This window comes from Rhopalosiphum padi, chromosome 4 (genome assembly GCF_020882245.1).
Source record: "Rhopalosiphum padi isolate XX-2018 chromosome 4, ASM2088224v1, whole genome shotgun sequence".
Taxonomy (NCBI): Eukaryota; Metazoa; Arthropoda; class Insecta; order Hemiptera; family Aphididae; genus Rhopalosiphum; species Rhopalosiphum padi.
This window is the reverse complement of record NC_083600.1, coordinates 17,574,437-17,590,509: the sequence shown is the minus strand read 5'-3', so window position 1 is coordinate 17,590,509 and position 16,073 is coordinate 17,574,437. Positions and strand designations below refer to the sequence as shown.

At 23.9% G+C, this 16,073-nt stretch overlaps 1 long non-coding RNA gene across 1 annotated transcript; it reads right to left on the bottom strand.

Annotated features, from left to right (window-relative positions):
- LOC132930593 (uncharacterized) lies at positions 1-16,073 on the bottom strand. The gene is made up of 3 exons (XR_009662254.1): positions 16,059-16,073; positions 5,235-5,571; positions 1-413 (listed from the first exon to the last, which is right to left on the bottom strand). It is a non-coding gene; the product is annotated as an uncharacterized LOC132930593 (long non-coding RNA).

Genomic DNA, 16,073 nt, shown 5'->3' with positions numbered 1-16,073 from the left:
TGATTTTTATATGAATTTAATCATAGGTAATTTCAATTTCATTAATCATTATTATTTATTATTAAATAAAAGTGCAGAAAAAAAAATCAGTTACAAAAATAAAATATTAAAAGAACATGATAATAATATAATATAGATGTGATGATAAAAAATGTTTTAATGAATTATTAAAAATTAAAATTAAAATAACTAAAGATTATCTCAGTCTATGTTTAAATTAAAACATTATACATTTTTTAACCTAAAAGTGCTGCTTTGAGAAGTTTAATTTTTAACAGTTTTAACATCAACAAGTTATCTGGATCACCAATGGATGGAATGTCTTCTCTCTTTCTTGTGTCTGTTGGATCCGAATCAATTGGTACCGATGCAACAAATACCATCGCAAGTAACAAACAACACAAAATCTGCAACTAAAGAAAAGCAATTTATTACATTTAATAATATTACGATCGTTACATCGCATGCATAATTTAAACTTGTGATACAAAATTTAAACAATAATATTTAAACTTTTACAAAATGTTTAAATCTTTATAGATGTAAAATATAAAATAAAAAATTTAAATACATAAATAATAATAATACATTTATTTTTTAAATAGTGTTTTTAAATATCCTGTACTTATATTATAATATATATTATATATAGCTGCAATTTCTAAAATAGGAAGAAGTTGATATAGTGTAGTGAAGTGCAGTCAGTGCAGATTCGGGTTTTCTACAAACTTTATTGCTTCTTGTTTAAATAAATAAATAAAAATGTCCATATAGTATACTAATTTGGTAATTAAAAATGTAATTTTAGTGCCCTTAATATAACTTGTGGGGAGCTTTACTAAATCTATTGTACATTTGTGCCTAGTCATATAAAATATGAAGTTTGAGATAAAATCATATGACAACATATTTTGTACATATTTGAATCATTTAACAAGTATATTTTTTGGATAAATACGATTTATGGGAGGAGGGGGTTTTTCAACACTCAAACCATCTTCAACCCTTGATTATGCCACTATTGCCACAGTCACTTCTCATCACTCGTAAGTCAAATTATATTTACTTAGCGAGTAGTGATGTATAAAATATAAATCTTACAATAAATTGAGCGAAATAAATAATTAGTAAATTAATATAGAAAGAAATCACCCCTATAACTAAACAACAAAGTTGTTTTGAGAAGGTGCCTAGGCTCAAGGCTGATTTAGTTATTTGAAAAAAATGCCATTATATTGAAGTAGATTTAAGTAAAAGTAAAGACGTTTAAATATAATTTATAAATAGCGTTGTGAAATGTCAAATTTAACAATTCATTTCTATATCTCTCCATATAGGTAACATTGGAATTGTGTATAAGATAGTTTATGTTACTGGTTTAATGGTTAAAAGTTATCCGTCATGAGAGGACTTAATCTATTATGCACAACGGTATAAGGTACTTATACTATGTACTTGTAAACTATAATACATGTTTAAATGGTAAAATAATTTTTATGTCCACTTGTACCTTGTACTTATGATTTGATCGTTTATAGTTTTAAACTATAACACGCGTGCTCATATGTCATAATCTGTACCTATATATACATAAAATATTGTATAATCTTCAATTTTATCTTCAATTGTATAATATAGTTTAAAAAAAATCTATAGATATTATATTATACAACGAGTGGTATCCATTTAATAGATAGGTTTTATTTGTTCAAAATATTTTCCAGATAATTCGCTTATGACTATTTATTTTAAAAAATTATTATTTTATTAGCTGCTATATTATAGTTAAACTATAGTAGTTACCTAATATATTAATAAAACTAAAAAACTAATAATTGATAATAATACAATTAACATTCAGAAACCTATATATACCTACTCGTTTTTTATTACTGTATACGTCGCTGTAGAAATGTTTAGTTGTTTTTCATAAACCGTCTACATTTTTGATTGAAAATGAAAAATATTTGATTCACTATTAGCTTACAATGCAGTTATAAATAATGTACATTTTTTTAAATCTAGTTTTGTTCGTTCATTATCTTGAACTATTTACCCAGGGCCAATGAGTAAAAATTAAGCAACGTAAATATTACTGAATTAACTCGTTTTCGCGATAACTACTCTCTCTGCAACTGTCTTATTGATATTTTTCGTGATCTGTTAAGTGAACAAGCTTTTCAACTATTTCAAAAGTTGTTGACAATGACATGTAATGCAATACTTAGATACAAATAATACATTCATGCACAAAAGCAATAAAACATTAATATTACAATACTTTCAGTTGCCATACAACCGTTTTAACGATTTTTGAATTTCTTCAGAAGTAATTTTATTGACATGGGATGACCTATATATTATATTAAATACATGATTAATGATCATAAATAATTTGTAAAGTAACTATTAATAAATCAAATAAACAATAATTGTATTATAATGCTGCGTAATACCTACGATTTTTCTGGACTACGACACTTAGGTATAGATTTATGATATTATTATATTGTATTCAATTAGCTATAACTCTACAAGTATTGTTTAATGAATAATCTTAGTGATATTGAATATATTTTGAAGGCCCCTATCAATTTTATTATTTCCAAATAATAATGCTATTTGTTAATATTCCAATATATTATTCATTAATTAAACATGCGTAAAATGTTTACTATAGTGTTAAAATATTAACGCTTTTTCAATACCTACAATTTTCAATAGTATATAACGTTCAAAATAAACAATAATGAAATATTGTAACTTTGCAATGATTGGAAATTTTATGACACATTTTGCCATCAATAAATAATAATACATATTATGTATGTGTTGGTTTAAGTTTTATGATACCTAATGTAATGTACTGTAAACGTTTTAGTTATATATACGTCTTGGATGATAAATATATGTTTCATAATAATTCAGTTACGAGTTTAATAGTTTATTGTTTGATTAAAATTGAGTACATATTCGAATAATAATAAATTGGCGAGTCAAAAGTACTTATTGTAGTACCTATATACATCACTTACGCAAAAAAAAATAATCAGTACAAGTATTATTTAGGTAGTAAAAAGATTAATCAAATATGGGTAAATCAATATCAAGTGAAATAAGTCCATACTTTATTATTTATTTTGAAAACCTACATTTGTTTTTTATTTTATCTTATTTCTGGCTAAACAAATATTAATATAATAAACACTCATTTCATAAATAAATAAGAACAAAAGAAAAATCTATTTATATTTTATCTAATGTCTAATGTGCATTATTATTAATTTAATAATATCTTATTAGGTAGGTACACCCGTGAGGATTTGCCATTTTGATATCTCCTGAAATAATGGAGGTATCAAAATTATGTTTTTTTAAAATACTCATAGGGACAAGTATTTCACATCTTAATTTAATCTAATGTTTTGGTAAAAAAGTTAAAAAAATAATTTTTATTCAATTATTTTCAAAAAAATCGAAGATAGCCGCCATTTTATAGAGTTTATTTTCAATTTTTTTTATAAATAATTAAATGAAAAATTATTATTTTTACTTTTTAATAAAACATTTAATTAAATTAAAATATGAAATACTTGTAGTCCTTGTTCCTGTGAACCTCATAAAAAAAAAAAAAATTATGATATCTCTATAATTTTAGGATATATCAGAATTGGTAAATCCTCGTGGAACACCCTATATATTATTTATTTTATATAGTGGAGAGATGTATATAGATATTATGTAATTTAATTTTTTTACATCTAATATGTATACATTTATATTGTATAATTTTAATGTAAAATTTGGTTATAGTGAAATAGTATTAATTATTCATATCATAATTAATATGTTTAGAAGAAATAGAAATTATTTATTTTTACGGCTCTAATGAATTGTAAGTTTGGAACTATAATAAACACTACAAAGTACATGTAGAGTAGATACAGTACATATGGTTATGTTAGTTAATTTTACATACTTATTAATGTTCTATATTCTATACTCATATTATAGTTTATTTTATTTAAATAATTAAACATACATATGTATTTTATATTTTTTGCGTAGCGATGAATGTATTTATTTTATAATGATATGATTGATATGCACTTTTATTTTTTAGTTTTTGGCTTGAAAACACTTTTTCTGGCATAAAAATTCTCTGATTAGGAATGTTTCTCGGAGAAAATTTGATCTATTTGGTAAAATTGAAAATTCTTAGTATTTTTTAAAATTATCATCAGGAAAAACCGACGAAAAATACAAATAATGTACTACCAAATAATTAAACCATATTATCTTCGAGCAGAATTGTTTTTAACGTATTCAATGTTTTATCATTGAATTCAAAATTTTAAGCATCCACTGCAGTTACTAATTAATGTCGAGGTACACTTGAATGTCTACTGTACAGCAGAGTGGTTTTCTACTTCGGACTTCCTCCTTTTTTAAAATAAAATTCAAATAAGCGTTATACTATTACTATATAATTGAATATTTCTATTATTTTTCACGGTTTGTAAAAAAATAATTAATTTATACAATACCTAAGACCTAACGGCTATAACGTTTATACTGTTTATAGGTTAGTAATCAAAATAAAAATCTATCTGAAATATAGATCAATATAATCTAAATATTTATACGTCTAAGATAAACTACCTACTTTAGGCGTGAACAAGATTATCTAAATTCTAAAATACATAATTAAGTTATGAATATTTATATTTAATACGGTTTAGGTTTCCTATATACACATAACACATGTACACCTTATAGTATTCAGTTATTACTTATTAATAAAAACGTTTGGAAATTTTATACCAAATACATCTTAAACAGAAAACAGTATGATAATAATACTAATACAAATATATTTAAATTTATAAATAAAATAGTTTCCAAATGAAAACAAATGGATTGAGCTTGATGTCATATTTTTTTAGATAATTATATTGTTCATTTCAAAACGATAGCATATTAATCTATATATTAATTATAAAAATGCTTAATAAAATGAATCTAATTATCAATAAACAAGAATACCATACAAGATACAAGTATATTGAAATATCGGAAATTTGATTTAATACTTACTAATAACTTTTGATATTAATAAAATAAATAAACAAATACTTAATACTAAATAGATATGAATACTAGATATAAACTGAAGTATTTAATAATTTAATTTTTTCAATATGGACTATAGATAAATAATGCATCATACTTACTATTGTTTTGTATAACATGGCGGACAGTGATCAATTATTCGTTTTTTGGAAGAAATAAAACTCTCTACCTCTTACCTCTCTTCAGTTTGATGTCTGGTGAAGAAAGAAGTTACGATGAAATTACTACCACTGCTTATATAGGTTCTCAACATACTCATATGCGATATATATATATATAACATATACATTACTTATATATACAAATATATTACCACTAGCAACAAGATGACCTTGCTGTTTTTAACTATCTGGTAAATTCTAAAGATCTTTCATCTCTCCTTTTTCTTTATTACACATTTCATGTTTGCACCGCAGTTTGTTAATTCATTAGTATCAGCTGCAAGTAAAAGAAATTTAATTAGCACAGTAAATTTTCTAAGAGAACCTCAAGTCTATGATAATATACTGTAGTAATATATTAAAGATAATATTTATGAAATTAGTTTATACTATAAGTATTTAGTCAATAATCTAATAAAAATTTACATTTATAATATATATGTATTTATAAAATATATATGTTTAAGTATGTATTTGGTAATATAGGTATTGAGAACAAATTTGAATGTTTTTATAGTTGAAAAATAATGGAATAAAATTGAAATTAGTAGGTAAACTAGGTAGTAAATTTAATCTCAAACTAACTAAATTACAGTAATAAAATATAAGCTCACTGTTATTAAATAAGACAAAATTTATTTATTTTTTAAATTAAATGTATGGTCTAACGTCTATGAGTTATAGAATTTAAATATTGATAAATGATAATAAGCATCCGGCGTTATGTAAACTTGATGAGAAAAAAATGTACATAAGTCGTGGACACCATGATTTGTTAAATATTATATTATTCTAAACACGTTATCGTAATCACTAATGATCACGTGTTTCGTATGTTCAGTGTAATACTTGAAATTTCAGATGGGAGATGAAACGACATTTTTTTTTAACAAATCAAATACATATTTTTCTTCGCAGTTGGTTTCTTTGAGTTTCGAGGTTGTCGTATACATAAGCCTATTAGAGTGATTTTGAGTCCAAACACGTTTGTGAAATGTTGATTTTTGATATATTTAGTTCTTTATTATATTATGATGGAAACTGGTTAAAATTCAAGAAATTAATCTAGTGCTTATCTAAATATTTTTTTATTAGACTTATTAACTTTTAAAACAGGTGCTATGAGTTAAACATTATTATAGCAGCTACTAACTATAGGTAATATTTACATTTTAACATATCCAAATATTATCTATTTCTGAGTGCTATCTAAGACTTGATTGCTTATAGTATACTCGTCCGCGAAATATCATTATTTTATTATTGATTATTTTGTATGTATTATACATTTATAAATAATCAAAATATTGAAAAATTGAGGTTTTAATAAGATTAGTGGTACCAAACTAATTTTATGAACTTGACAAACCCATTATTTAGTTAAGTATAATGATTACAAAACAAGACCTATAATAGACTTATTTATTTTAAATTAACATGCCTACTATATATTTGACTAATAGCACAGAATTTTAGCTTTTAAATTAGGAACTATACCAAAATTAAATAAAAAATTCAAACAACTTTCAAATTGTCCATGCATAATAAAAACAAAATAATTAACTAGGTATATTTTTTTTTTTATCTTATTAGTCATTTCTATAAATAATAATTATAATTTCAAAAGTGTTAATTAATAATTTACAGATAAGTTAAGAGAATTAAATTTTTATATTATTACAGTGTTCTTAGTCTTAAAACAATCAAATGATATCGTTATCTTTAAAAGTTTAAACATAAATATAATATCTATATATATTATATATAGTATACAAATCAGTAATACCTGTCTAAAAACACTACACTGTTGAAATTATTATTATCAGTCACTTAGATATTTATTTTAATCTGGACACTGGATATTAGAACTATAAAAATATTAAATTTAAATGTTTTAATTATCCCCTCTCACCCTTGGTTTCACAACCTCAAATTAAATCGTAAAATAATTACCTCTTTTTCACGTCTAAGATTTGGACACACCTTACTACCTTCTCACTCTTATAAACTTTCTCTCAATGACTCTCCTTTATGTATGTTCCACGTTCACGATCCCATGATTTGCGATATCTCACATATACTTTTTCACTGTCCCTCTCTGGTTCCCCAACGCAATACCCTCTTCACCCTAATCCACTCCTTTAATGTCAAACTCGACACTCAATCCATTCTCTCTTCACCAAATGTACCAATTATTACCTCACTTATATCCTTCATCAACCAGACTGGTTTAAAAATTTAATTTATTTGTAATATTATTTTTGTTGTTAATATTGTTTTCTATGTAATATTTATAATCATAATTGTCGAAGCTAATTGTTTACAAAGTTTCTTTTAATAAAAAAAAAAAAAAAAAAAAATGTTTTAATACTACTCTTCTAAATTAAAAGACTTAAATTTGTATCAATATTCTTCATATATCTGTTAATATTTACTAGGTTAGTACTGTTAGTACTTAGTAGGTATTTATTTTAATTATAATTTTATTAATTATTTTAATTCCATATAAATATACAAGTACATTAACCGTTTTTTAAATCAAAACAACATTATTTATAATATTATAAATAAATTTAATATCAAACTTTCAAAAAATTAATTAGTAGGTAGGTACATTCATATTTTGTGATCTGTAAGTTTCATCTAGTATCAGTTTTGAAAATGATGTTTGTAAGTACATGTACCTTTTTAAATTGTAATTATTGTTTTATTGTAAAACTGTAAACCTCATAGTAGAAAATATTAATATAATAGGGAAGTTCTATAGGTACTTATTTTTATCAAATAATATTTAATATTAATATTTTGTATTAGGCAGTTTTAGCTTATAGAATAAGTGTTATTAATTAAGTATTGATTTTTTTAATACATGAATATTTGCTTTACAGTATTTTTTAAATGTAGAATAATAGAATTACAGATCAGCTCAACATTAAGAGGACTTTATACATACGCGTAATTTAAGGGGTTCTTGGGGGGCTAATCCCCCTCAAAATCAATCATAGCCCTCCAAAATGGTTTTTTTATACCCTTCCATCTTAATATATCTCAGAGAGCATGCACACAGTACATACATGCAAATTATATTAGTTCCTCCAATTTAAAACTCATATTTCGCCTATGACGTTATACCCGCATGTGTTGTCTTCATCTTACGAACGTAAAACATAACAAATTTGCGTTCAATGGAATCAATTTTATGCTGTTAGCTTTAATAATAGAATCAATTTCCCTATTATCAAACTTTAAGGTAATGATATTATCTAGAGCATCTCGTAGGCTTTTGTTGAAATTTCAAATTTTAAGTAAGTTATAATAATAAACATTAAAACTTTAAAATGTTTGTAACTGATTTAAAAATATTGCACGATGGACTATTTAAATTTATAAGGATTGATTGTTACATGCATACCTATATGAGTATGATAATAGAGTGAGGAATGTAGAAAGGAGTAATATATAGGCACATAACTATAAGGTAGGTATTGCTAATAGTGCTTACTACTTAATATCCTTATTAAAAAAATCAATAAATATTTAGGGAAAAAAATTATTGAAATAACATTGTTGATTATTTAAATCATAAAATGTTATACGTTCATTTGTCTTAAGTTTCTAACCACTGGTTCATTCATCACTTATATCGATAAAACTAGAATTAAAATAACTTGGATTATAATGTCGATATTATTATGGAAAAGATTTTTACTCATTTTTTTTATAATTATAAAATTATAAATTATAAAACCGTGAAAATGTTTGTTATTTGTTATTTTCTAATAATGTAGGTACATACTTCATAATATACATTTCTAAGGTTCATTGACATGTTGGTTTACACTGTTTATAGACCTAAATGGCTAAACGTAAATAATAATAATAATAATAATAGGTACATGTATAATAAATTACAATATATGATATAATATTAGCGAGGTTTTTTTGCAAAAATTAATTTATAATAGTTATATAAATTAAATAAATTATAAAATATCAATAGAAATATCAGATAGATATAATTTACTCATTTAGAGCAAACACGCCGTTTCCGTCCAGAATCTTTTTTATATGCAGTGGGTATCATGAAATTCAAATTTAGCGCATACATTACAGCGATCTACTCAATGAATAACTATACTACTAATACTAAAAATCTATTATACAACAGTGAGATTTTCTCGGTTTTCAAATATACATCTACGATATAATACATTGTTACATCTTTATTCCTTTAGTTTGTTGTTGTTATGTAATAATTGTGTAAAAAATAAAAATGTTTGCATTTATTTATAATTTACTTGTTGTACTTGACATACTTATATAATATACAAATCAACGTTTGTTACAACTTTAAACTTAAAAATAAAAATAGTTGTTCATGGGGAAGATTGGTATGTATTGTATCAGCGGAGTCGATAGTTGGTACCTAACGGCTAACTGACAGCTGTTTAATATTATAATATTATGCTCTATGAGGGATGATTCATAAAGTATGCTCACACTCCTTTTTATCTTCATTGCAGTTATTCAAAATCTGATTTTTGATACTTTTAAATTTTAAGATCATATTTTCAAATTCTTGAATTTTTTTTTATACTAGGTACTTAATGGAAATATAAACTTCTATTTTTCAAATGAGAAGTCTCTCTTCTAATGTGAATTATATCTTATGTATCAAAATAAAAATTTGGACAGTTTTTAAGTAATTTAACTTTGTGTACTATAGATAATAGACCCGTGTTAATGAATTCAGAATATATGGTGATTATAGTAATTAGAACATGAGGTATAGTAATTAATATTAATCTGAAAATAATTTTAAAAATGGTTTAAGTATATTGAATACTAGATCCAATATTACATCTATTTTATTATTTTGTAAAATTATTTTTAGGAACTTTTATCCTTAGTATAAAGATGTTAGTAACTATAAAACAACTCGTTCAAATTTTGAATAAGAAATATAAAGATTATCCATTAAATAATAATTTACAATAAAAAAAAAATTGCTGTCTGAAAAACAGCTTTTATTCCTACGGGACACCCCTTATGTAGTATTACAAAAATTTTAAAATATGGTCTTTAAGAATTTAAAAATTCTAAAAATTAGAATAAATTTGAATAAATTTATTATTAAATTAAATAATGGGAATGAGCGCGCTTAGCGAATCATTTTTTATATTATGTATAAAAATAAACATCAAACATAAAAAGTGTCACCTTTTTACTAATTTTTATCAGCCAATACATACATACTAAACGTATACTTTTCGTTCACACGCTTAATGTAAAAAACATTAACAGATATTTGTGTATTCAATATTAAAAAATAAATATATATAATGTTATAGATGTATTGATGATTATAAAAACCACGTCTATAGTCGCTATTGTGTTATATTTGGCGTAAAGATAATTTTTACCGCCGACGTGTTAATATAATTAGTATAAAGAACATTGACGGTGAAAGTGGTTAATCAAACTGTTTATGATTTCGAACAAATAAAGGTAGGTACCACTGTCCATTATAGTTAATATATTTTCAATCATACGTCCTTGACACCAGAATACGCGCGGTCATTCAAGTTCAAGTTATAATGTTATATGGATATGGTGACAACGTAAACACGTGGCTGAACTGTATCCTAAAAAGTTACATCAAACACAATTTAATTGTCCTTACTCCTTAATCCTTATTATTATAAATGGTTATATTTAACTATGTACAGTTTAAGATATTTTAGCAAATTTGAATGAAATTTGAGGTATACACTAAACCAAACATTAATAAAACAGAAACCAAAATAATAAACTACAAGAAATTTGGAATGTGATGTTGGTCATTGAAACTTAAAAGTATACTAAAAATATCCTAATAAAAAATAACTAATTTATTATCATCAATATTCAATATACTGAATAATATAGGTACTTTAATAAATTAATAGGTAATAGTGCCTAGTGGTATTATGTTCCATTTATCTAACATACTTAGCCACTTAGGTATACATTCATAAAAATAACAATAACAATTTTCAAGATTTATTGGCCATTAAGTCTTTTAATCACTTAAATAAAACAAATTTTGTCTCAACCAAATCAACCATATTCAATTAAAAAATCTTGGTGATCTGACAACTTACATTTCAGATTGTGATACCCGCTCCCAATCCCATTAAGAACTAATTTTTAGTTATTTTTATTTAATTATCAATATTAAGACAATCAATAAGACAATAATATCGTAACTCATATTATTATTTATCTATATTAATATAATAAGGCAATATGTAGGTATAGTCGTATAGATGTATGTGCGTGTGTCAACTGTCAAGTCTATTGCACTCGTGATTCTGAAATTTGGTACTTGCGTTGATAGGTTATAATCATAAGTACCCTCGAGGGTAAAAATAATTTTAAAATAATTTTTTAAGTACATATTTAATTTTACACAGTGATTTGTTTGCTCACGACAAACGAATATTTTTTTAATATTTTATTTTACGGAGTTTAAGAAGGAATAAGTCCATGGGCATTTAATTTATCACGGACTACGCTGTGCAGGATCAGATAGTATTTTATATATACTCGTATTAGTGTAGCACGACTAGTACGAGTATCTACCTATAACAGCATCATGCAGGCCATTGTCTAATAATATTGTATTAAGGGAGCATAAAATAACATAATATATCATCATTGGTATTAGTTAATATATATAAACAAATAAATACACCAATATTTAATTTAAAATAATAACCTACCCTAGGGGTAGGGTTAAATCTTTCCGCTCAGAGACTTTTTTTGCCGACTTTCAGAAAACAAATTATTAGATATTAGAGTTGTTATAAAGTCATTACTTTTGATTAATAGTAATAAGTTATTCTTTATAAATTATATAAAAATAAGCCATAAAGTTCTTTCTTTGTGTCTTTAGATCACCATAATCATAACATTTTTTTGCAGTTAAGATAAACCAAATCTGATCAAATATATAGTCTATAAATAGGGTCGTGTAACTCGTCTATTTGACAAATGCAATAATAGTGCTAATGCAATAATGTCAAATAGACGAGTTACACCTTGTATACTTAATGTTCTTTCACTCTAAATGCCTATTTAATTTTATAATGCAATTTTTTGCAATTTCCGACGTTTTTAAATATTTTTTTTTTAAGTTTATATGTTTTAATAAACAAAATATTTAACTAAACTAAATGTATTATTTTATTATTACCTAAATAGATTATTTAATAATAGAAATTAATTTAATGTATAAAATCTAAATATTTTTTCGTTTATTTTAAGAAAATAAGCTTTCCTAAAATTACCATTGAGAATAAATAAATACAGAAAAGAAATGCCGGCTATACCTTTACCTTCCGAACCTATTATTACAAGGCGGGGAACATGGTTAAAAGCTGCATTTTTCCATGTAAATAATTTTGAAAATGTTTTAAATGTGATTAAAAGTTTAGAAGACGATTTTAATCCCTATCATTGTGAAAAAGCTGCAGAAACAGCTTGTACAAAATAATGCAATCAAATGTGGTTATAGGCTTTAGATTTAACGCCTAAATTTTTGAATTTTTTTAAAAATACGTCAATAACTATAGTGTAGAAGTATTTTTTGTAGACGTATTTTTTCGTTGTACAAACATATTTTAAATGATAAGAGGTTTAATTTTAATGAACATAATTTAAAATTTGGAAACATATTTAATTATCAATTTTAATTCAAAAAAGTAATACATTCATGTATTTATTTATAATTTTTTAATTTATTTAATTATCATTAAGAGCTTAAAGTTTTTTTTATTATTTTTACATTTTTACAGTGCAGTTTATTATGCAATTTTTATGCATTTTTTGGTATAATTATACAATTTTGTGTGCTTTTAATGCAATTAAATCCGGTCTTCTCTTATAACATATATTCTCCTCCCCCCCATTAAAAATTCCAGAGCACGCCACTGTATATAGCCCCTAAGTTACGTCCCTAGTATAAACAACATTTTTAAAATTTTAGTGAAAAAATGACGACAAAGTAAACGATCAATTGATAGGTACACATCTATTACTTTACATTTGTTACGAAACAAACACCAAAAATAGTGTATGTCATTAATTATTATTAAGATGTTATTTTTTATGAATACAAAAAAAAACATCATGCCAAATTGTTACACAATAGTGAATAGATTACAGTAGATTACCTATATATTATATTACATAATATTATGTTTAAATTAAAACTGCTAAAATTACTATAGTAGTTCAAATAAAATATATTGCAGTATCTGTAAGAGGTACTCATTCATATTGCTCAAATAAAAATTATTCATGTTCAATAATGTGTGAAGCAATCATTTTTGAGAATGAAAAATATACTGATTCGATAAATGTATACATTTAATTTCTAAATAGCTTTTACATTTCATCAGATTAATTTTCTAATCAACATTAAACAACAATATACACATTTATTAATTGAAATTGTTAAATTCATACTACCTACCTAATTATAATAATATTGAAAAATACGTTTAAATTACAAAAAAAATATAAAGAATATAATTAAAAATTATCAAATCATCGAGGATCTATAAAAGTCAATTTTTTTTATACCTATGTGGTACAGATTTTAAAAATAGTATATTTTCAAGACTACTTATAATAGACTACAAATAATATAAAAATATATATTGCATTAATGTTAGTAAATCTTAAATTTGTAGGTAGTTACATTATAGGTACTTGAAAATATATTGATATTATTTTTTAACTAATTATGATAAGTACTTTTAAAAATTAATATTTACCTGTTGTTTAAAAGTATATTATATAAGATCTCCTACATACCCATCTTTAATTACATCATGTTTAATGTTAAGTCTAGTCATAAATTCATTAATCTCCTTTACAATATTTCTCTTCGTGTATGTGTCTAACAAGCATTTGTGTCCCTAATAAAACTCCTTAAATGCACTTACAAGTGTCGAAATGTGCACCATGCAATGTGTTTATAATATCGGGTATTTTTGAGATATGGTATAATATATTAGTAAAAATCTAATTTTTGTATTATTAATAATATCTAGATAGTCAATCTCGTACATATTTATATGTTTTATGTACATATGTAGACATGTAATCATATAATTATAAAATATACACAAACTTACCTATGAATATTTTTATATCTGATGCAACCTTAAAATATATATGTACCTCTGATATTTGTACAAAAGTCAATGATAACTATTAGGTCGTCGTAGTCTTACCTTATATAAAGCTACCAAATATGTACAAATTATTAAGTATATGTAGTTAGGTGTAATTAAATCATTATTCATTACAATAATATAATGGCTTTACAAGAAACGAGTATAAAAATTTGATTTTTATAGTGTATTTTTATTATGTAATGTGGTAATACCCTGCATAAATGGGTTTTGAATGTTTTGATTCATTGATGCTTATTGATTTAACTTTCAATGGTCTATTTTTTATGCGATATAGATCTTTATGACGTATAGTTAATTATTACATAAATGACTTTATAATATAATATTATAGAACGCCCTATTATATTATATTAAAATAATATGCATATTTTGAACACATTTATCATTATTTATGCAAGTAGGTAATAAATAATTTTAATATATGTCAATAGCTCAACCACCTCCATCGATGGGATTATGGGAGACAATATATGATGTGATTCAATAAACAAGTTTATTGATGTTATAAAGGTAAAAAGCCGCTTACTGATAAAACTCCTGGGATGTTATTATAGAGTTACATTAGACATATAGAGATGGTTACCACACCATTTTCATTTTAGAAGGATTTCCGGTAATTGATTTGGTTATAGCATTTACATTTGGAAAAATTCCCATTTATTTTAATTATTTTTTAAAATTATTTTTAAAAAATAGTGATGCATGAACAGCATAAATATATGCTCAAATGTATTGTATTCTTTCTTTATTTTAGAAAATTTAAAGATTTCTATTGTTGGAATATCAAAGGGAAGGGAAAAGATACTTTATTTACCTTTTCGCTAAATGCGAGTGACCCTCACCCTTCTACAATTACCTATGCTACTGGTAGAGTATGGCAAAAGTTATTATAATATTAGTAAGTAATAAAATTTAAAAAAAAAATGTAATAATTTAAGTCTAAAAAAGTGATATATGTAAATCATCTTTCTATTATATATTTTTAAAATATGGTGTGATTAAGTAATTCTATAGTATATATTCGTATACTATGCATTTTCAATATTGAATATGTTATTTGACAATGACTTGTATTGTATTATGCATAATATGATATTATTATGATGTACAAAATAGTGTTTTTATCAGCTTGGCATGAATAAACTAGTCTCGTTGTACTACATAACTATACATATTATTCACAAAATCTAGTTTTGAATTTAGATTAGGTTTTAGTACAAAGAATGTTTACTGTTAATCATAATTTTAATAGCACGAAACTATATATAATATTCTACTCATATGTATTATGTGCAATGTGCATTGTGCATAAAGTACACGTGCAACACCCACTAGTTGTAAATTATAAAATGTATTATTATATTGACAATTAAAAGGTATTTTACATTTTATAAAATGATTTCAAGTATCTAATATATAGTACATAACATTGTGTTTGTATATAAATATTAATATAATATAGTAATAATATAACTATTATTAATTTATTTTATATAATTAAATAAATTATACTTACCGATAATAAAATAAA